Source organism: Nanorana parkeri, unplaced genomic scaffold (genome assembly GCF_000935625.1).
Source record: "Nanorana parkeri isolate BGI_ZX_2015 unplaced genomic scaffold, ASM93562v1 scaffold821, whole genome shotgun sequence".
Classification (NCBI taxonomy): domain Eukaryota; kingdom Metazoa; phylum Chordata; class Amphibia; order Anura; family Dicroglossidae; genus Nanorana; species Nanorana parkeri.
The window spans coordinates 224369-249038 of NW_017307089.1; the positions used below are offsets into that span (position 1 = coordinate 224369).

The 24670-nt window shown below is 36.3% G+C and overlaps 1 protein-coding gene across 1 annotated transcript in view; it reads left to right on the forward strand.

The window, feature by feature from the left end:
* The first annotated feature begins 799 nt into the window (after window positions 1-799).
* Window positions 800-24670, forward strand: part of ABI3BP (ABI family member 3 binding protein) — a 141998-nt gene continuing 118127 nt past the window's right edge. The window contains exons 1-3 of the mRNA XM_018565197.1: window positions 800-828; window positions 1619-1687; window positions 7943-8014. The gene's annotated coding sequence lies outside the window, so the exon portion shown is untranslated. The remainder of the gene's footprint in view (window positions 829-1618; window positions 1688-7942; window positions 8015-24670) is intronic.

Here is a 24670-nt window from a genome sequence, read left to right on the forward strand (position 1 = left end):
ACTGCCCCCACCACAATCCTGACTCTCAGTGTATAAATTTAGCCCAGTCACAGAAGAGGTCTACGCCCTTATTGTGCACGAAATGCGGCTACATAAGAGCAGCAAAACTAGGACCGTGTGGTTGCCCCTGTACGCCTGACATTGTGATATCTTGTGTCTGGGTTTCAGCTGGCCTGAAACATGGACACAGCACATACAGGATTCAAAACCTGGACTGGTGGTGGCACCACTCAAAACACAGAGTAGGTGGCAACCCTAGTCACAGAGGATACAAATCCACTTTGTGTGCACCAAATGCCTTTGCAAACTCAGATATTAATTTATAAGTAGCAATTACATCATTGCGGTGTTGTTCATAGCCAATGCAGAGAGCGGAGTTGTGGGAAAGATCTAGTATGGCCACTCACTATCTATTGCCTGCAGAAAACAGGAGGGGGCAGATACAAGACAAGTCGCCTTGCACCAGGAGAGAGCAGCAGTGACTAGTCTTTATTACAAGAAGCTCCTATACAGCGGCAAAGATTTACGATGGATTACTGTATAGATCTGGAAGAAATACACAAAGTACACCAAGGTTCAACTTCCTCATATATTTAGATAATATTTGCTTATCCCAGAGTTCAGCTTTAAAATCTGATTCACCAATATCACCATGCAACTATACAATGAAGCCCATTTGCTGTGCCTAAATCTATTTGATATAATTGAATTCAAATGTTCTCAAATATGTATTCTGTTAAGTACTCTAAAGCCTACATGTCATTTTTACAGGTTTTCAAAATATTACAAGACCCATAGCTGTGCCTCCACCAACAGTACAAAGTACAGGTATTTGTCTAGTGTTATGTCCCCTATGCTGTGTATGTCATTCACATTTTACTTAAGACGATGCACATTTCCAATCTGCATCTTGAGGCACTGACTGTCGGGCCACTCACAGAATTCAGTAAATACATTTTCAGAGCTTTACTTTTGCAAATCTTAAGTATTTTTGCATGTAAGCTAGCTTTGAAAATGTTTCCAGGAATGCAATTCTTTGTTCTGTATCTGTGTATTTACAATCGTTCAACCCTGTTTAACCCAGGACATGTTAGAGACACTTGTACATTTGAGCCCTGTTAGAGTTTACACTTTTGCTGCCAGGAGGAGCTGCTGCCCAGATGAAATCAATCTGCAGCATCTTCATGACATCACAGAATAGAAACTATATTGAGTTTCAGTGCAAAACAAAATGCATTTAAATCAAATGTCATTCTACGTGTAGCTAAACTGTTATGACAATGCAAAAATGTTTGGAGCAAAACAGTTCTTATTTGCTCCTGTTAGTTTTGTTTCTAATAGATGGAGCTGAGGAGCATAGGAAAAAAATACTTATTTCCTATGCTCCTTAGCTCTCTCTAGTGGCCATAATGCTGTATTACATGATACCATTCAAAATTACATTGAACTAATAAAGACAATATAAAATTTTGCAGATTGTTTTTAAATATACCCCTATGTCTATTTGGCGAATTGTATCCCATGCAAATCTTTTTTTTTTTACTACTGCATTATACAACCTCTGTGTTCTTTCCATGATCTATTTCATTAAATATTACAGTATTTATTTATTTTTTAGTCCTCAGGGAAGAGACAAAGAAGCCACCTTTGACCACCACAAGGCCACAAACACCTAAACCAAAACCAGGTATGCTCCATCCTTTTTTTCTTTCTGAATGCTTTAAAATGAAGGTACTATAAACTAAGACGTTGGCTGATCATAGAATTCAGTGCTTCAACAAGCAATGGTAATACTCACTTTGCATAAGCATTTGCTACTAATGAAAGACAATCACTTCTGAGAGTTTATTTTCTAAAGATGTTTGGTGCTCCTTTTTCTGTGTTCTACAATCGCTGCTGTCATATTTTCTGGGATAAACAAGTTGTAGTATTGCAAATTGTGCAAACAAACACCAGTAATACTGATGTATCAGAGAATCTCCAGCCACTAGTATATATAATTTCTTTATGGTCCACTGGTACTATTTCAGTGTATGGATGCACATTGGTAATACTTCTTTTATTTTGTAATAATTTTGCAATACAATATCATGCTAAAACATTACTGAGTATGGATCAGAAAAGCTGCATTAACCTGAAGACAATGCATTTGTTAAAGTATAACAAACTATTACTGTCCAAGTATAATTTTTCAAAAACAGTTGATTGTTTGGTGTGAGCCAAATATGTTAATTTCCTTCAGTTTGACTTAAACTTATAGTATATACAGTATATCTAAACCCAAAACATTTTCCTTATTCATGGACACAGTGGAGAATGGTTAAACTTCAGACAGCTTTCCTTTTTTTTTGGCTTCTAGATATAATTGGAGAGGTGTCCCTTCACTTACTGTACTTACTTGTAAACACAAAAAGAAGTTAAAGGACATCTTTTAAAATGTGGGAAGTCCCCTCCTAGAAAATTTTAACTGAAACAGGTGTCATCACTGCCTTCCCTCAGAATTGCCTTCCCTATCTGTCCTTATGAAAACTCAAAAACGTTGTTTTTAACCCCCCCTTCCTAAGTCTTAGTGAAAAAGGCCATGAGTGAACCTCTCCAGCATGGACATGTACCGCAAGAGAAACCTCAGGTTTTCAAGTAGGAGGAAGGTGTTGGGCGCTGGATCTGTTATAAGCAGTGGTATTTTCAGTAAAGGTAAAGGAATTGATTACCCTTAGACAGCTCTCCTAGGAGTGGTAGCCAAAGGTCGACTCTTTTACTTAAGCAGGGACTAGGTGTGCAAGGAGGAAACAATAAAGGCATAATGTATGAAGTCCAGATTTATTTTATTCAGAATCTTGTATCATAAAAAGCACTTTACTTTACTTTACATCAGGACATGGTACTATTGAATTAAGCATGTACTTAACTAATGAACTTGGAGGGATTCAGATGGGTAATTGGTAGCATGCTTAACCACTTGAAGACCAGGTGTTTAGACCCCCTTCCTGGCCAGGCCATTTTTCAGTATTCAGCGCTGCAGTACTTTGACTGACATTTATTCCGTCATGCAGCGCTGTACTGAAATGAATTTTATACCATTTTTTTGGGACAGATAGAGCTTTCTTTTGGTGGTATTTAATCACCACTAGGATTTTTATTTTTTACTATATTAGGGAAACAATACCGAAAATTTAGGAAAAAAAACAGTTTTCCTTATATTATGTTAATGAAACAGTGCAAATAAATTATCTTTCTTCATACATTTAGGCCAAAATGTATTATGCTACATTTCTTTGGTAAAAAAAATCAAAATAAGTGTAAATTAATTAGAATGTGTTACAGTTATACAGTCTACAAAACTACAAAACAATGGAATAAATATTTGAAATGTAACAACCCCGCTGTCCTGACTGCCTATCACATTTCTTGAGGCCCTAAAATACTACAACAGTAGAAACACCCACAAAATGACCCCATTTTGGAAAGTAGACACCCTAAGGTATTTGATAAGATGCATTGTGGGTGTTTTAAAGATGTCAATTTTTTGCACAGTGTAATGCTTAAAGATGCTAAATTGTGTTGGCTTTTTATGATGCAAGATTCTGGATAACATTAAATCTGGAGTTAATACTTTTTACTTAAGGTGCATTACATTTCCTTTAAAGCTTACTTTACCTCAAACAATCAGTAAAACATTTTGAAATCCTGACCAATTTATTTCATAATGTTCTATTTTGTCATTCTGATCCAAATTGTGTGTGTTTATATGTGTGTGTAAAAAGTAGCTTTAGAATCTGTGGTGTGCACTGTCTATGATTAATCAGTTACACAGTTAACAGAATGTTGTCCCTGTATGCCATAGTTTATGTCATATCACCATTTAGCTGTGCTTATATGGGTTGAGTTAAATGAGAACACAATGCCTTTTTAGTAAAGTTAGTAAAGAACAATAAACAAACTGTAGAGGAATTGTGTTTACTCAGACAAACATCCGACATAGCCCTGGGGAGCAGACAGACCATTACAGAAATATGTGATTGCACTAATCTGCATTTGTTAAATAGTTGGTGGACTGTAAGTCTTGTTTTGCATAAAACTGTCACTGAAGATCTTTGGAAAGATAGGCTTAGTTTATCACATTGAGCTAAAGTCACAAAGCCAACACACCAGGATAAGGGTCATTGTTTTGAAAAAAATGACATTTATTTTCAGCTTAGAGTCCCATGAGATTTAAATAAGTACAGTCACCTGGCTAAAATAAAGAGTCTTATCCTCTTGTTAAAGATTTGTGAATTTAGCCTTTTGTCTTCTATAATAATTGTCCCACACGCACTAAACAGATTTGTACCCACACTGGAAAATAACAATTATAGACTGAAAGTTTAAAAAAAAAAAAGAGATATAGGTAAGGAAGCATCTTCCATGCCCCAGTGATATTTGCCAATATTGCCAGATTCTTAATCTGGGTCTACAGCAAAAACAGGAAACCCTGCTATTTCTATAAGTTCTTGCACATCTCATTCTGAATGTATTTTGTCTTAGAGGTGCAATAAATCATAAAACGTATTAATGCTATGGGTAAACTCTCATCTCTGTTTTGACATTTGTCACTTAGGTAACACAGACATAGACAGCTGCAAGCTTTTAAGGACATGAGAGTTATGATAAATGCACCATAGCAATGGTTATAAGTAGATGTCGCTTTGCCTATTTCAAGAGACAGCTTAGACAATAAAGTGTGTTGCTTAGTGGGGAAATTCTTTAAAGGGACTTTTCTGTTTCAGAGAAAATCTGGAAAACACTTGTTTTACTATTATCAATGCAAAAACCTCATTCTAGAAGAAACTTTTCACGGTTATGCCAAGCAGGATTATAGTTCCTGGTTGTTTACTTAGCACTCATTGTGAAAGGACAACTCTCTGCTGGATGATCTCTGAATAGCCAAAGTTCAGTTTTGATATTTTCTATGCAGCCTCTCCACAGCTGTGAACATTTTGGCATGCATTTAGGTACTTTCTTCCACCATCTGGCACTTTTTTCATTTTAATAAAAGCTAATTCCTTAAATCAAAGATGTAATGCAATAGACATTTCTTTGGTGGTAAAAGGAAGTTGTCAGTATTAAACAAATAGATATATTAAAAGCCAAAGGAAAGCACTTCTGTCATTTGGTCCACACTATAAGGATGTTTAACCATTTAAACAATATTAGGAGATTAAATAAATCCATATTTAGGTGAAGTATTGCTCTTATACAGATGTGATCTTCCCCACATCTTCAGTGACCTCCACATACATCAGATGGTGAGCCAGCCAGCCAGCCAGCCATGAAAGTATGATTCCATGGAAATCTTTTTCTGTTATTAAATAAACTACCACAATAAAAAATAGAAGTATTTGATTATCTTAACCCAGATAAGAAGAGAATGAAAGTTAAAGAGCATGGCAATAGTTTTAGTGTGGGAATTTGGGGATTATACAATGGCCCACCAGCATGGATTAGATGTGGGCAATGAGCCTTCATCACCTATATTCTAAATACTTATTCTGCAACAGCTTCCTTTATGTCCACCTGCCAGGCTGACACAAAGGAAACAAGAATGATCTCCAGCACTGGGTTTAGTATGCTACAGGAAGGGGGTAGCAGTAAAGGTCTTTGTGTCTGTAATATATAATGTGTGGCCCCTACAGCTTTGGGGCATGGCTTGGAGTAAAAGTTCTGTTGACATGCCAGTAGGAAACTGTATTACATAAACCAAATATTGAGCTTGATAGAAGCAAAACAAAGTAACTATAAAGGCCATGTAAACATGTTAACATCAGATAGATTTTTGGGAGCAGAAAAATGCTAGTTTCATATGAAAATTACACAATATGATACTTATTAGCCACATGAAAAATTGCTATTCGTTGTTAGAGTGAAGTATACTGTAAAGTACTGAAGGCTCCATTCATGTATCATGTTGAATCATCTGTCATGTTTAGTGGAACCAAATGTCATACAGGGAGGCCACTGCCTTCAGTTTTGGTTTTCCTGTCTTTACTCTTGCATAAGGTCTGGATCTGGAAGGAGAATGTAATATAATGTAACTATCAAATTATGAACAACTAGTTCACATGTTCATGAGTTATATTTAGAAATAATAAGAGGACTTATGGTTGAACTAATTGTTTATGCAAGTTTAACACACATATCGCAATTTATTTTAAATGTTGGAACATGTCCCACAATTTTTAATCTTATGATTTTTGTTTTTACAAGTTTGACCTATGCTAGACACCTGGGTTGGTGTGTTATTTTAATCCATTTGTCTTTTAAGTATCTTCTTATTTTTAATCTTTTTATTGATTAAGTTAATATTTAGTTGTGTTAGGGCTAATTACCTGGAAATAGTTGAATGTGAGATCCCTTAAACTTCTGTAGAGTTTTTTTTTAAAGATTTAAATATTTTGAATGTATTTAGCACTAAAAGGTAACAGATTTGACAGTTTTTTTTAATGAGATTGCATTAAATAGGGAATTTTTGTATTGTATTTTTTATATCATTTTGATGTGCCATGATATATATTTTCTGGATGTAATAATTTTTATGAAAAGTTATGAATACTTATAAAAAACTTTTTTTAATTTTTATTATTAGAACAGTTATGAATACTTTCTTCTGAAAATAATATTTTGTTAATATTTAAATAGTTAAAGCAAACTATCCATAGTATTGCTTCCTTAAAATATGCAATTCAGTTTGGTTGCCAAAGCTCTCAAGCACAACTGTAAATACAGCCAATGTTTTACATATAAATCATGTTTTTGAACCTCTTTATACTTTAGCACAACTGTTGCTATCACATCTGAGGGTTGTTTATCATTGTATGTTTATTGTTGTGTCGAAAAGCTACACTTAAAGTGACACTGAACTCAGGAGTTAAATCTTAAAAATGTATTCAAGTACCTTAACTATTAACACAAATGTATCTTATATGTATATTACTCAGCTGCAGATACTCAAATCACTGAATTCAAATACACACACAAATAAGCAATTTTTGTATTAATAGCTAATGTACTTGAATGTATTTTTAAGATTTAACACTACAATTATCACTGAATGCTTTTTGGATATGTAGGAAGGCTCAACTGAATTTTCACTTAAATCATTGCATTAACTTCAACCACCCTAATACTGTATGTGCAAAACCCTTTTTAAATTTCTCTACACCAAACTGTATATAGCACCTATATAGCACCAACATTTTGTGCGGCCCTCTACAAAATAAATTAAGGGAGATGGTACAGTTATAATAGAATTCAATACAAGAGGCTTAGGAGGGCCTTGATCGTGAAAGCTTACAATATAATAGTGAGGAACTAGTTAAGTGAAAATGTATTCCATTAGTAAATCACATTCAATTAAAATAGCTCTTTCAATTGTATACAAATTAGAGTTAAATTATTATAACATTTTGAAAATTGCCATCATATAAATATTTGAATGTGGTGGTTTGTATATTTGTTATTGGTGTTTAATCTCTGGCCTATTAATTAACAAAAGTCCACACTTCAATGTACTGGAATCTAGCAGGTACTGTAATACAAGTAAAATGTCCCTTCCATTAATCCTGTGTTAGAAACACACATACTCTTATTGTTACTTTACAGATTTTTTGTTTCACTGTTGCTGATGATAAAATGCAAATCTCTGTGCTGACATTTTTTTCCCAAAGATTAAACTTTATTTCAGAGGAACTGGCAGAATCAAAATAACATTGTTCCCACTAGACTGCCCTACTTTACGAGACAGTTGTTTCCTTTCAGCCCTTATATGTATCATTTGGCATAGTCATTATTTACAGTATGAGTTTGCTGAGCTCTTTTGTACAGACTTATTTAGGCATCCAAGGTTTGCATTGCCCACAGGATCAATAAAACTTAATTTTTAACACTAGAGTATTTTTTCTTTTAGTTTCCAAAGTTACCATCTCCCTGCCAATCCTTAAAACTTCAGAAAAAACAATTGCAGAAGATCCTAAACCAGGTATTGCTGCTTTTCACTTGACGTTTGTTCACCAGAAATATGTTTTATAACCCTGGCATGAATATAGTGGTCTTTCCATGTATTTGTAACAAAATGATTTTTTCTTATTTTTTAAAGAATACACAGTTTACATTTATTTGTTAACTATGTTAATTTGTGTTTAAGTGTTACATTGAAATAACTGCATAATAATCTTAAAATATAAAAGCTACATAATGTACTTTTATGGGATTGTTAACCCCTTCTTTTTGTTATGCCTTATTCTTATTTTAATGTTTCCTAGATGTGAATGATGGTGTATTTATTACAGAGTACAAGAGTACAAGTAAACCTGCATTATGAGCTGATTTGCTGAATTAATAATTTTCACCATATTAAGAAGAAGTTGGTCAACACTCTTCAGATAATGGGGATGATTTACTAAAGACATAAAGCATGCTCACCAAAATGAGTGAAAATTGACTTTGCAGAGTGAATGAGGTGAAGCCATGCTGCCTTCAACAATTCCAATTATATACAAGCAAAAATCCCTGTTTTTCACTACACATGATTTTGCTTACCCTCACCTCATTCACTAAACAAAGTCAAAATTCACTTTGCAAAATGAACATGCTTTCAGCTAGCCTTACACAGTTAGATTTCTCTCACTCAGCTCTATGGGCTGATCAATAGAAATCACTTAGAGGGTTATTCACTAAAGAGCCAAAGGATCCAGCTGTAGCCTCGGCTGATCCTTCTGCTCCCTTCGGCCGTTGGAGCCCTTTGGTTCAGTCGAACCGAAGGGCTGCTATATGGGCTATTCACAAAAGCCCGTACAGCAGCCGAAGGCAGCCGGGCAGAATGCACATGCTTCGGCTCAGCTGAGCCGTAGTGACAGCCGAAGCAGGGTGAACGGTCTGCGAAGCCAGCGTCATGGCTGGCTCCGCCCAGTTGTTGTCATTCAATGAGAGCCTAGTGCCCTCGAGGACACTGGGCTGTCATTACATGGCAACAACTGGGCAGAGCCAGCTGTGATGTCAGGGAGGGGGGTGCTCGCTCATCCCCCCCTTTTCCTGCCCTGCCAGGCCTGTGCTCGGATCAAGGGTCTGGTTAGGAATTTTAGGTTTTTTTGGGGGTGGGGGTTCCTCCTTAAAATTCCTACCAGACCTAAAGGGCCTGGTATGACTTTGGGGGGGAACCCCATACATTTAAAAAAAATAGAGGTCCCTCCTAACTTTCCATACAGACCTAAAGGGTCTAGTGTGGTTGGGAGGGGGACCCCACGCTGTTTTTTTTCTTTTCTTTACTTTTTTTATTATTTTCTTTTTGTTACATTTATTTAAATAATTTTTAAACATTTTTTCTTTTGTTTACATTTTTTTATTCTGCTCTCTACCACGGAGTTACCAAGCAGAATAGCTGAGCCGAATGCCAATCGGCGGCATTCGGCTATTCACTCACTGCCATTCGGCCCCTATGAGAATAGGGGCGAATGTCAGAGAGTGAACTGCAGGAGCTCGGCTCAGCCGATCTAGATGTGGAACAGCTTCTGCACTTCGGCTCAGCCGAACATGCTGAGCGTGTTCGGCTGACCAAAGTCAACCAAAGCCAGCCGATGAAATCAGCCGTACAGAGCTGAAGTGAATAGCCGAACGCCTTTTGGCTGAGTTCACTTCGGCGCAGTTATTCACTCGGCTGCCTTCGGTAGCTTAGTGAATAACCCTCTTAAATTCCCCATCCACACTAAACAGCATGGATGGAGGAATCTTCCCTGCTGGCTATTGTATTAAGACAGCCAGTACCAGTGACAGTCTGGATACCTGAACAGTGACTGCATCTGATTGCATTCAGTCACCGTTCGGTCAAAAATGTTCACCTGTCTCCTTCAATTTTCTAGTTGACCTTTGTGGAGTCAGCTTGTGTCAACAGGGCCACCCACAGCTCAAATTTCTAAATTCAACAGTTATCGGAGAAAAATCACGGTGCATATGGCCAGCTTTACTCTTTTAGTAAATTAACCCCATTGACTAATAAAAGTTAATTTACTGAGGCTCCAATTTTTTTGAAGAGGTAAAAGTATGCTAACGTATTACAGGCTAAAAGCTTTTAATTATAGAACCATAATTGTTTGAAAAGAGTTTAGTAGCATCCAGTCATATGAACACGGTTGAGTATTCAATGTAAACACAGCTTTACCAACAGATCCTTGAAAATTCACTTTACAATATCAACATTCTTTCTGTTTAAGTGACCTGTCTCTAAGCCTTTAGTAAACCAGGTCCATTATTTGAAAACTGCTGACCAACTTCTGTGCTTCTGAGAATGTGGAAGCCAGTGGCGGACCTAGGGAACAAAGGGCCCTGGTGCAAGATATTTCTTCCCCGCCCCCCAAAAAACCCCCCACAAACCCCCAACCCACATCTCCTGTAGCAACCACACAAAAAAAGTAGTAAAAATGGCAATGCTGTATAAAGTACTGCTGATATTTGTAGTCCTCTATAGAAGGTGCCATTCTGCATTGCTGCAATGCAGAATGGGACCTGCTATATAACACTCTAAATACCAGCAGTACTTTATACAGCATGTCCATTAGTTGGGCTACAAAAAATAATTATTTTATTTAATAACTTACCACCCACCAGAATACCGATCCAATGGTATCCGGCAGCCGGACACCGGCGGCTACCCCCATCTCTGCCCCGGGGCTGTATTGGAATAGATACTGCCCCCCCCGGTGCGGCCGCACCAGCTGCACCGGTGGTAGGTCCGCCCCTGGTGGAAGCATTGCTCTCTTAGCAGAGCCCTGGAAATCCAATGCTTGAACTGCCCTTACTGTCTGTCTTTAATTTTTTACTATAAACTATGTTTACTTTTAATTCCCACTCTATTTCTATTTTTTGAATTTAACTGAGCCTTCTTAGGTATTTGATGTAAGCACAATCTAAGATGAAAATTATTCTTTAGGGTTGATTTACTAGGAGTAGAACAGTAAATAAAAGTGACTAAAGTGAAGCTGTGCTTACTTCAATCAATCACTGATGTGCAAGGCACCCTCCTTTTTATTTAATCCTTTGTGCATAATTTGGCATTCAAAGTGACCACAGCTTCATTTAGTTGAGTAAACATATACTTTCTTACTAACTCCTTTAGTAAGTCAGTCCTATTGAGTAAACAGACCCTTTGCTGTTTAGGTTTTTTAACATACATTATTGTTTTGGTATAATGATATTACATTTTCTGTAGCAGTAACAAGCCAAACCATTGTGGAATCTTTCACACCAGATTCATCAACTGGTACCCTAGAATGGGTCCAAGCAACTATGGGTAACATAGCTTCAACATTTCTTGCCTCCATCTCTCCTTTGCCAGTTTTTTTTATTTACAGAACAAGCCACTTGTCTTTCTAGGAAACCATCGCTGACCTTTGTCATTCCTTCAGACTCATTTGTTGCATTCCACAGCAATTTATCCTCTTCTTCCCCTCATGGCATTCATTCTTTGTTCACTCAATAATCATTCTTCAGCCAAAGATATCATCGTTTGTTAGCACTGCATGTGGAAATAGTTTTTTCTCTTTTAGTTTCTAGCATTTTTAGCATTGTATCGGGCTACAAGTTTTCTGTTTCTTTTAATGACGCACAATAGCAAACAGTTTTAATTATTTTTGTTTTGTGTTTGTTTTAAATTCCCATTTGCTTATTTATGTGGTTTCTTAAATATATATTGGGAAATAATAGACTCTAAAAAACCTGCACGCAGTGACGCAGCTGTAGATTCGACATCAACTGACCTTTCCATTGCAGGCTATTCATTTTTTGCTTTCAAAGTTATTAGAGAGACTAAAATAAAAATAATTTATGCAGAGAAATTGATTGTTCAGAACTATTTTCGAAGCACAAAAAAACGTAGAAAGGTGGAAGAGAGAAACACACGTTGACATTTATTTACTAAAGGCAAATGGACTTTTCACTTTGCAAGGGAATTTGCACTTTGCAGTGAAAGTTTCCCCTTAGTTTAGTAAATGAGGTGAAGCTCTGCTAGCCATCATCCAATCATGTGGAAGCAATAATACTGTTTTTTTTTGTATTTTCCTTGCACATGATTGGGTATTCTTTGCAAAGTGAAACTTCACCATATTCACTAAGCTCCTTTGCATAATGAACAGCCTATTTACAACCCCATTGTGCGCTGCTTTGCTGTCTTATAGACATATTTATTTTTTAAATAGTTTTGTGCATGGGACTGAGTTAGTGCATAGAAATAAGTTGCTTCTTTATTGGTTTACATACCTCCCCATATCTACTCAGTGTCTAAAAGCACATAGCAATAGAAAGATAGACAGTGGGAGGCAAACCATTAATATCTGCTGTAAGTGAGATCCCTATAGGATGTCCTCTTCAGGTTTCTATCCTCCAAGCTTTCAGCAGCTCCTCGTTATAACACATAAAAGTTTATCAGTTTTTTTTATGCTGTCCCTGGAAATTATGTTTTTATTTTTTTTTATTTTACTTATTTCCCTCCATCTCTCTGCTACCCACTTGGTCTTATACGTACCTTCAGCACCAATGTAGTTAGGTTCACTTTTCAGACCTGCTCTGAGGGCACAACCTTACCTCCAAGAATGGATGGCCCATACTCTGCATGCATGTCACAGCCTCACTCATTCCTCTGGGAAAGTGGTCACTCCAAGTACAGCTTTCCAATAAATATGAATGGGGCTGTGATGCACATGTAAAGTACCAATCGATCATTTGTTAGGGAAATTCTGTGTGGCTCAGAGTGGGGCTGCACAGTGAAGGTCACTGGATCTGGGCTGAAGGTAAGTATAAGACCAGGTGGGCAGCACTGAGGGGGAGGAACTAAGAAAAAAAACCACACTTGTTTTTTATCTGATTTAAGTTTAAAAGAGCACACATTTGCTGAGCCATTTAAATTATTACTTCTAAGTAAGTTATTACTCATACATTATGATAGTTAACTACAGCAAGTAATTATAGCATGGTAAAACAATCAACTGTTTAATTAACTGAGCTGTCTAAGAAATCTGTACATCAGTTGGGACAGTTGAGATGGAGGAGTTAGAAAATAGACTTGCCGGCTTGATTTTCTGAAGGAAAATTTACATTGCCTGCAAACAAGCAACATTTGCTTTCCCTTGCCGGCTGCAAAAGCTGTCTTATTTGGCAATCTCAATGCATGCACATGCATCATTGACCACAGCTGTGATTAGTGGTCTGTCCCTGGAATAGCAAGTAAATATTGTAAATTGATAGTTTAAAAATCTCTTCCATATTTAACAATAAATATATAGTTTATCTTATCAGTGATAAAATAGCAGCAGCTCCCCGACTAAACAAGAGATCATAGGTTTGTTTCCACTTAATGGGTTCCAATTCCAGTTGCAATTTTCATTGGTATAAATGAAGGTATACCTTGCAGAGGTCACATGCAGCTTTGTTCCAGTTCCTGTCTGTACCCAACTGCTCACACTACAAGTCCCCTAGATTGTTTTTACATGTAGAACTACACAGAGGGTTCTTTAAAATGAAATAGAGTGTGTCAGCATTTATTTCAAATCCCAACTCCGACCAACACATTTTTTGTTAGTTTTGAAAAGAGTGGGTAAGGATCACATATTGCTGTCTGTAATACCAGTGGGGAGAACCAAATGTACATATTGTACCTGTGACAAGATATCCCATTATGTCCTTTCCCTGACATCTTGTCACTGGGACAGTAAAGGAGAGTTAATTTCACCAATGGGGACAAAGACAGCATTAAATGATATACAGTGATTCTTTCCCACCCTATCCAAGGCAAAAAATAAATGTTTTGGCTGGAGTTGTCTTTAACTTTAGCTAGTACATCCACTAGCCTAAAACAACGTAAATTATATAGATGAGCAAATTTGGCTCATTCAATTTTTACATGTGGCTTTAAACATAACATTTTGGTTAGGTTTTGGGTGTAAAAAGCTCAAATTTTATGAAGTATATTAATGTCCTTTATTTGTGGATATTTGGCATCTGTAGAATACAAAATTCCCAATAAAAAGTATATTGCTTCAATTAACTTGCAATAACTGCACAAATCTAAAGAAATACTTTTTGCAAAGATTCGTTAAGTGCCACATATGCAACCACATTGTAAAAATGTGACCAACAATTCAATGTAACAAATACATTACAGCATTCCAAGCTGAGATTACTTAATTCCATCAATAATTCCTTTGTTTCAAATCATATTTTCATGACTGTAGTTTGTTTTCTTCTAATTGGCATTAGACGACCCAAACTGTATTGTTGGCTTATACCTACCCAGATTTATGCCTATTGATTTAAAGTACATTAACAGACTTTTAGCATTTTAGTTTTCAGTGTTATAGCAATAGAGTACTGTGATGTCTATGTAAAGTATGCTGCAAGCTTTAAAACGCAATGGTCATGTTTCTTATTAATAATATTAAACATAATGGGGTAGATTTACTAAAGGAATAGAGGCTATTCCCTTCGCAAGCGAAAGATTCATTGAACTAAATAAGATCAAAAATTCTGGGTTTTTTCCATTTCTCTAATACATGATTGGAAATTCAAAGTGAACACAGGTTCACATTTTTTACTAGCATTCACTTTACAAAGTAAATAGTCTTTACTCATTTAGTAAATCAGCCTCAATGACAAGACTTGTACATGTATAACACTGTTCCATTGCTTTATTATCTTGTGTCTACCACTTTACTAGGAAATTTGCTCACAATAAGTTCCATTACTTTGATTTAGCCCAGAAATCTATAACTCTAGTAACAAAATATTACATGTGTTTATATAATATTAAATAATACCGTAAAGTGCCTATTTGCCTTTAGTAAATCAACCCCAATGTCTTTCTAATATGAACAGTCAGTTTCTAATATTATAGTACTAATAGTACTAATATTATATTTCTAATATTATAGTACTACATATCAGTGAGATATCAGCTAAATCTAATTTTCTCCCCATCCCACAGTAACCAATCCTTACATTCAAGTAACTAATAAACTAGATGAATCTCCTGTCTTTGATGAACAGTCTTCTTCATTGGGTAATTATTTTAAGGATTACCTTGTTTTAGGTAAAGATTTTAGCAATTGTGAATTCTGTACTAGACTACATAGGGGTCTATTCACGAAGCAGCCGAAGGATCTAGCCGTAGCTTCGGCCGATCCTTCGGCTAGTTTCGGCCCCAGGACCGGACTATTCACTATAGCCCGTACAGCTCCCGAACTTGGCCGAGCGGCTCAGTCGAGCCGAAAGCATATGCCTCATCTCGGCTGAGCCGCGCTGAAAGCCGAAGCTGGCCGAGCGGCCTGCTTCTGACAGCTGGGCGGAGCCAGCTGTGATCTTACGGCTGGCTCCGGCCACTTGCAGAGAGATCAGCGTCCTTGGTTACCAGCTAACCAGGGACACTGATCTCCAGACAGCAAACTCTCCCGGGCGCTCCGGGAGTCTCCCAACCGAACAGCAGTGAGAAGCCTGCCGGAGGTTCGGCTTAGCCGATCCAGATTTTGGATCGGCTGAGTCGAACTCCTTCTGCACTTCGGGTCGGCTAAGCATGTTCGGCCGACCCAAAGCCACCCGATGTATGGCTGATTTCAGCCGATATATGGCTGAAATCAGCCGTACCAGCCTGAAGTGAATAGCCGAACAGCGTTCGGCTCACTTCGCTTTAGGTCGGTCATTCACTCGGCTGCCTACGGCAGCTTAGTGAATAGACGCCATAGTGTCACAAAATGCACGGTATAAAGGCAAGTCTAAACTTTGGCACTTTAGTATTTGTTAACCCTTTTTTGTTGTCAGTAGATCATTTACAACACCTCAAAGGCCTTTATGTATGCTGAGAAATGTTTTAAAACCTGGGAGATCTTCTACAGCAAGCAATGTATTGGTTACTGATTTATTGAGATCACAATATTCACATAAGAGTTGGTATCTCTAAGGCATTTTATGAACCCAGACAAATGCCTCATTACTTAGCTTCCACTTTCAAATTTTCTTACAAAATTCTGAATGTGGAAAGGGACCCAGGAACATGCTTAGAGCACCCTATGCAGTTAAGTAATTGATTACACAACCATGCTGTAGCTCATGAAGTTGTAATTTTGTAGATGCATAGATGGCATCTGTGTATCATTAATGTGATCACAGTAGGGATGAAAAAACCATGCAGAGACCCCACAATTCTCCACTATATCTACCAAAAAGAAATTATTATTTCTAATGACATGACCTAATTTTAGGGCAATATGAGAGTTACATTAGACATTTCAAATTAATCTACCTTATTTTTACAATAGCTTTGAGCTGCTAATGGCAAAGGAAAGAAGATACTTACCCTTAAAAAAGGATATTTTTATCCTGCCGGGGTACCAGCATGCCAAAATTCGATTAGCTTTTATGCCCCTTCTTTGAAATCTCCAGTATAACAGTAGGCCTCCATTTTGTGGAGCTAGGCCAAATGCCCTTTCTTGCTACTTTAATAAGACAGAATTACCCAACAGCAGAACCAAATTGCTTACTTTCAAAATAACACTCGATAGAATGATTAGGAATACGCAGATCATTTTCATATTCCTTAAAAACCAGTGTTGTAGCCGTATCTGTCTTATGATTTGTATTAATGCAGTTATAACATAAACACGTTAGTTGAATTATTTCTTGCTTTAGATTAAAACATGTAACCATTTCCCCATATTTACCTAAATGATTGCACTTAGTTCTTGTACAATAACCATATGGTATTCCATCTGAAGCTCCAGAAATAGCAACAATGGAATCTCTTCCTCCTTTGAAGCCTCCAAAGCATATATTAGGTAATACAGAGCATGTTCATTTACTACTGAACCAACTTAATTGATGTGTTCATTTCATTGATATTATAAACTAGATCCATTTTATTCTAATTTAGTTACTCATCTTTGTATAGATAAAGTCATGAGATTAAATTATCACATGCTATTTAATTACTTTATCTGAGAGAGTTTTTTGGCATGCATAACTTTTCCCATGATAGTGTTTATAGCAAATTTACATTGCCAACAAGAATCCATGGATTCACATCATTTGTGAAATATATTTTTCCTTTAGGCTTATTGTGAGTTGTTCCACGTGTTCATTTTTTACAGTTTTCCCCCAATCTATTTATAATGATTGCACTCGAAATGATGGTTTATATTGCTTCATAGATTCTTGGTGACCTACAATCATAGTATCATCTTAATTTATGCTTATTAAAGGGTGCAGATTCAGACCCAATCTATAAGTATTATAAAATGTGCATTTTGATAAATTGAGCTGTTCCTGTACGCTGCTTAGTGCCGGGTTTCAGTTCCAGGCTCAAGTAACTTACAAAATACCAGTCGTTTTACTTTGCAATTGGTCCTTACTTATAACAGTGTCATATATGTATGGTGGGCTAACCAGAACCACCAGCAGAAAAGAACCAGCAGGCTTAAATTGTACTGCCTATGGGTCAATGTTCTGGTTGACATGGGATTTTGTTGGGTGGATTAAAATTGTAACTTAGGGGTATAACCAGATATCAAGGATAACTTGCCACAAACTTGTGGCAGGGTTAAATTGTAATTCTTGTTAACTTGCTGCACACATTCCTGGCAAGTTGTAGACTTGCAGAACACATGCAGCACAAGTTCTAGTTGACACTTTCTAAATTTGTAGCAAATTTGCTTGGCAAGTCGACAGCAAGAGTCCTGCAGGTCTTAGCAAGAGCTCTGCAAGTGTTACAGCACTTTTGCAAAGCACGTTGATCTGGAGACTTGCAATGCAGACTTGCTGTGATTGTGCAACAAAATTGTGAAGTTTGGTAAGTCTAGCAATAGTTTAGCAAGTCATTTTCAAACTTGCATCTCAATTGCTTGCTATCTGGGTATTCACAAAGCTTCCCGAAGACAGCCGAGTGAATAACGGAGCCGAAGAGAATTGAGCCAAATGTCGTTCTGCTTTTGGTCAGCCGAACATGCACTTAGGCGAAGTGCAGAAGCAGTTCCAACATCTGGTTTGGCTGTGCCGAAGCTCTGGCAGTTCACTCACCCCTATTCTCATAGTGCAGAAGTTGCTTCGGCAGATCGTTCGTCCCGCTGTGGCTGGGACTATGGGTCAGCCAAGCTGAAGTATATGCGCTCGGCTCGGCTGAACCGTTCGCCTGCTGTACGGGGGCTAGAGTGAATAGCTCGTACAGCAGCCTTTCAGCTTGACTGAACCAAAGGTCTCTGGCAGCCAAAGTGAGCCGTAGGATCAGCCGAAGCTATGGCTGGATCCTTCGGCTTTGTGGTGAATAACCCTCTTAGTTGTGAAAAATAAGGAGAATTATTGCTGATAGAGGCATGAGATGTGTGGTTTTGTGAGAAGGGTCTGAGGCAGAAATATTATTTTATGAACAATATTTGAAGTAACCTCAAAAAACAATGACCTTGATTTATGAAGACGTACTTCAAAGGAAGAGTGAGGGTATTGCCCAACAAGAACTTGCCTTCTGCACTAAGAAAATAAAAGCCAAAATCGAATTGGCTGTAATAAGAATTCTCTTCCTTCTTTTACACTTGTTTTACTATAGAACTACAGTATAATCCTTAAACCATATAAATGAGTTCTTTGGAATGATATATGTGCATTTTAAAGTTACATACATAAGGATTTATACCTTTTATGCCCCAAAATGGTCTACTGTAAGAAAAATTACATTTTATTTTTCCATAACATTATTTTTAATATTTTAGAATTCAGTTTTGAAGATTTTGAAGCATAAGTAAATTGTTCAATCTGTTTATATAAGTTATGTATGTTGTTTGCTTCAGCTTCACCTCCCACTAAAACAAAAGTATCTGAGTCTGAAGTACTTTCCAGCACAGAAGAACCACATACTAAATTGGGTAATTATAGCTTTTTGCATCATGGCTAGTATCCTTTCAGTCAAGCCTATTTTAGCAAAACTGGCCCTGAAATCTTTGTAGGGGAACAAACAGACATCATCTAATTATAATATGCACTGTTATTTCAGCAAAATTCTAGCTGAGAAGATCTAGTTTACCCGCGAATGCTTTTGAGTTTAGACCGATTTGTTTCTGGATGATCAAGAACATGAATGAAAATATTATTTTTCTACAGTAGCCAAGTTGAACTTTAAATTGTATGTCAAGCCAAAAACGTTTAGACTGTTGGAAGATTAGAATCCCTGGTTGGTTTATACGGCTATTTACTATGATATTTTGTTTCTCAGTTTTGGATAGTGTGAGAAAGGGTTAGAACCCCATGAGGCTACATTGGGCTCCGTTACAGATATTCCCCTTCACTTAGAGATATTTCCCCTCACTTTCTATCTCATTGACAACAGATTTACCAGACAGGAAGTAAGAGAAAATCTGCAACCGGGATACAGACAGAAAAAAAATCTGATAGGAGTTCAAACCTCCCCCTACTTTACTAAAAAAAAAGTATTTTTATTTCTGTCTGTATTGCTTTTGGAGAGTTTTCTTCACTTCCTGTCTGGTAAAACATCAGCAGGACAGAAATCCTATATAGCAGTAAACATTTGACAGGGTTCTAATCCTTTCCTTTCCAAAAATAAATATTTTGGCTTCACATATACTTTAACAACTTTGGGTTAAGGGAGTTGAACGATTCCAGCCTATCACAAGGTAACTGAAAGGGCCTATTTATGAAAGGTCAAAAGTGATATTTTCATATTTATAAATCTTCTCTGGAAATTTACCTACACATGTCTGTCATATTTTGATAGAAAGTAATGTTGACAAATTTTCAAGACTGCTGTTGTTATTGCTAAACATTTTGCAAGTTATTTACCTAAAATCACTTCACTCCATCTTCTTGTGTCAATTGTTTATAAATTGGAATAAAAACAGTTGAGATAAATGAAAAAACTATTTTTTCACTAATCTTTAAAAATAGTCTAATCATAGTATATTTACATAAAACTACATGTATACTGTGCTGCAGTTCATAGAAGTTTTGTTTCTGCACAACATGCTTTTATTTAGGGCTTGGTCTTAAGCTGGGAATACACTGGTAGATTTTTGTTCATATGAAAAATCTCATCAGAACATTCAATAATACTATTAAAGACTTGGCGAATGCCTTTCAAAGCCTTTTTTTCATTTTAACTTTTGGAATTAATGGAATTTCTTGAACAAAAACCACATTCAGTGTTAGTTGACAATTTTCCATCCTGCTCCTTTCAGCCATCGATTGACCCCATTAACTATTAGAAATTGAACACGATTTCTGAAAACAATCAAAGACAGAGGTCTTCACTATTTCTTACCTGCCCTGTAGAAGACTATAAGGTGGATTTACTAAAGGACTGTTCTTAGCATGAAAGTGAATTTTAACTTGCAATGTGAACGTTCTCTTAGCTTTTAGAATAACATGAAGCTGTGTTGACTTTGAATATCCAATATTGGAAACTAAAAAAAAAATATTGCTGCTTCAATAGATTCTCTAAGCTCTCTAAGCTTAGCGAGCTTTCACTTTGAAGAGTAAATATTCACTTTGCTAGGGGAACAGACTCTTCTGTTTTAGTAAACCAACCCCTGTGAAATAAAAGTAGTTACTGTGTAGTAGACTTATTAAATGAGAGTTTACATGCTAGGCCAGGAATCTTGTATTCACTTCATATAACTACTCATGAGTAGTTGATTGAAGCAGACAGATTTACAGTACTAAGTGCAATAATTACACAAGTTGTCTTTCTATTAGAACATGATGTATTTGCTATAATGTAGATATACAGTCCTGGTTAACATGAATGTGTTTCATTTATGACAGTATAACATTTATTTTACAATACAGACAAACTCAGTATAAATGTATTTTCATTTGATTTAATACTGTGGAAAAGGTGGAAGGAAAAACAGATATTTATTTTATAATTCTTTCAACTCACATCATCAAATTTGATTCCTTAATACTTACCTGATAATTTCCGCATAGGTTGCTATGGCACCAAGTGAGCAATTAACACCACAAAGTCCAGTGCCTGCGCAGACCAGATATACAGTTTATTTAAGTACTAGTGCAGTAATCTAAATAGTGTTTTTTAATGGGGTTTCTATTCCCTGCATATAGCCCTGACAAATACAATGTTATTGCCTACCCCTTCTTGTTGCTTAGCCATCATTACCATATTATTATTTCACCTCATGGCTGTTTCCAACAACCTGTATTGAGATTTTCTGGGGACAGGGCTTACCTATGATAATTTAGATTTTTCTTTCAATACATTTTTCTAAGCAGTTTTAACAGGTTTGAAACATTTTATCAAAGCTGTGTTGAACATAGTATTATCCATACATACTATAACACGCTCAGATACATTGAACAAAGCATACAGCATGTGACAGAAACAAATAATGAATCTACCATTAAACTGAACATGAGGTAGTAGGGTCTTGGGGTCATAAAACAATGGCCAATGAAGGTGGGGCTTGTGGAGTTATAGGAATTAATCAACCCTCCCAAAAAGCAATAACATAGCAAGATAAACATTCATAACTACATATTTGAAGGACAGTATTTTCCTACACTGAGCATATGCAAGAGTTTAAATGTCCACCCTACTGCAGTTGCCCATTTTTTACAAGAGTCCTTTCTATGGATTTTGCAGTGCTACTCTTCATAGTACCATGTGTATTGTTTGATACACATTGTTCAAAAATATGTTCACTTTGGGTCAGTCCCACCAGATGTGCCTATAGGTGTCGATGGCCAAGCAATCCCTAAAGTAGGTCAAAGGATATATGTGAACTACTTTAGATATTCTGGCTGGTATTAAATACCGCAGTAGCAAAAGTTTATTGTTTGCTTTAACCTTTGCAAATAGTTTTGACTTTTATAAAGCTTTCTTCTCTATTTGCAATCCATTATTTCCACAATTGTTTCTTCAAATACTCACCCAGCTTTTGGAAACTAGGGAGAAGAACAGTGATTTGGGCAAAACGTATTTTGCTGCAAAATTATTGATTGCACTATAGGTAAGATTTTGTAAGTAATTTTGAAGTAATGACATTACCACTGCTTTTAAAAGCTACATCTAGATTTCCAAAATTGCATAACTTACACAAAGGGAATTTATATCCTTTGTGGCTAATTGAAGAGTATATCTTTAAAAGGTAGTTTTATATAGTGCATACCTTTTCAGCTGGAGTAGGCCGCAGTCTTTTACCCACACAAGACTACTTGCTGACTGCACTCAAAAGGAACAAATGTTTAGGAGGATTTGACATATCTTTCCTGATCACAAATTTCCTACATGCAGCTGACTTATTTTGGACTGTTCCATCCTTGTTTATTTATTAACTTTTACGTGGAGTTAATATTTATTGCAGATCAGTGGTCTCTTAACAATGTTACTACAAACTTACCAACCTCCAGGTCAAAATGTAAAAAAAAACTCTGTATGTACTGTAGATAACACTGTGTAAGTAGTTATCTGCCAGGAAGTGATCTCTGTTTTAAAATAGACATGAAAATCCCATATTACTTGGCAAAAACCCTTGGGTTAGTATTCCATCTTTCCCACAAGGAAAGGCCAAACTGTTTCCACAGCCTCCATTTCTCATTATCTGTATAATTCGATAAACACATGCTTTCAGCCATTTCTCCACAAAATATATCAAGCCACAGAAACTGCCATATGATATTACTTTTTTTGTTCACAAAGTCACTTATAATTTGTATCTTGGAGCATAGGATGTTTAACTGCTTCCATTGGTAGAAAACGTGTTTAAAAAGTGAAATTTGATTGTATTATGCTTATATGGTGTGGCATGTTTATGTAAACTAAACGTCAGATATTCCCACAAGTGTTTTTCTTTACCAGTCTAAAATAAATTCAACTTTTCTAATTGTATTCCCATCCAAGTCATTAATCTCACAGGAATATTCAATATTTCCTTATCAGAAGTGCATCCAGCAACATAACAAACTAAACCAAAGTCATATGACATACTGCAAAGTTCTAGTAACCGGATTGTTTTAACTAATACACAGTGGAGTCAGTTTACCAATATGTTGTTAGAACTGTGTTCATTAGTTGTCATATAAATAGTTTACTCTGCTCAATCTTAATGTGATTGAGGCATAATAATTTGCTGGCAAATCAGCAGCACATGTTTCCTTGTAGCTCCGGTTCAGGACTTCCCATTCAAAGTCGTTATACCTGTTCATTATACCTATAATGCCATGTAAATAAAGTTTCCACTTGGAAACATCCAGCAATGATGCTGCCTTTCTATCTATTGTTCATTGCCTTGGCTCACAATTATTTTCTCATCAAAAATCTCAGTTCACAAATAAATATGGCATAGATGTGCATTTTTTTTTTTTTTGCATGAAATAGTCATTTAACTATTGAATCAATTTATTTTATATATACCTCAAATAGCCTCAGAAATTCCCAATTAATCAGTTAGATAGTGAAGTGACTTCTTCTTATAAAATAAAGTAAAATATGAATGATATACCGCCATTCATATGGTAAATTTAACTAATCTGTCCGATAAAATCATTCTCCATCTCAAAAAAATGACCACATAACACACAGTAATGAAAATATTGCATGTTTTTGTGTTGGTGAATTGACCTGAATTTACCAGCTGAGTAAAGGACAAAAAGGAGGAAGGGGTTACAAAAAAGTATGAGAAGATAGGAATAATACTAATAATAGGAAATGACAGTTAGAATGTTGATGGTTGGTGCAGTGTCTAATTTGCCACAATAATTCCTTTGTGTTTGTCAGCAGTAAGTGAAAAGTCCTAAACTTTTATACACATTACTACTAAGGTTAAATGCATCTAAAATTGATCACAGAAACTGTGAATTTACTAATTGGGTTTAGACATTCACAAGCTGAAATTCTTGAGCTTCAACTCCCTACCAAGCACCGCTCCACAACTTCATCTGCAGCCTAAACACACACCATCTCTGCTGTGTCTTTTTTTGGGGGGATTAAAGCATATCTTAAGCCAAACCATTTTTTCATTTTGGATAGAGTAGGTAATAGTTAAAAAACCTTTCCGTTTTATGTTCAGACACAGCAAGATTTGGGAGCAAATCTGTGGAAACTCATATCTTAGATAGTTGTCACTTGAACAAGTGTCCCCATTGAAATATTGCTCCTCTGGAGACAACTCAAAAATGTTAATTTTCCCTTCCTTTCAGTCCTAGAGACAATATCACCAAGATGAATGGAGAGGATGAATCTCCCTAATATATTTACAGACAACAACAAAATGAAGGTGTGGGTTGATGGCACAGGATCACATAAATGTTCTCCTATTACTGACCAAAAGGGTGGAGATGATGTGGATCTGCAATGTCTGGACAGTGGACTGGCAACTTCTACATGCCAAGGGGCTGTCACAACTTTAGGTTGTTCTGTCAGTTCATTTCAGAATATTGAATTGAAGCACCACACTATAATATTAAAAAGTCCAGATACACGTTTTGCATACATTGTTAACAATCTGCCAAGTACTAACGAAAGGAAAAAGGCTCCAGTTTGTGGAATGGACTGGCTTTGTGTACTCCTTCAGTTTAATTATTGTAATTAATAAACTTTTTCCTGGAGTTTTAATATCACATATTATATATATATATATATATA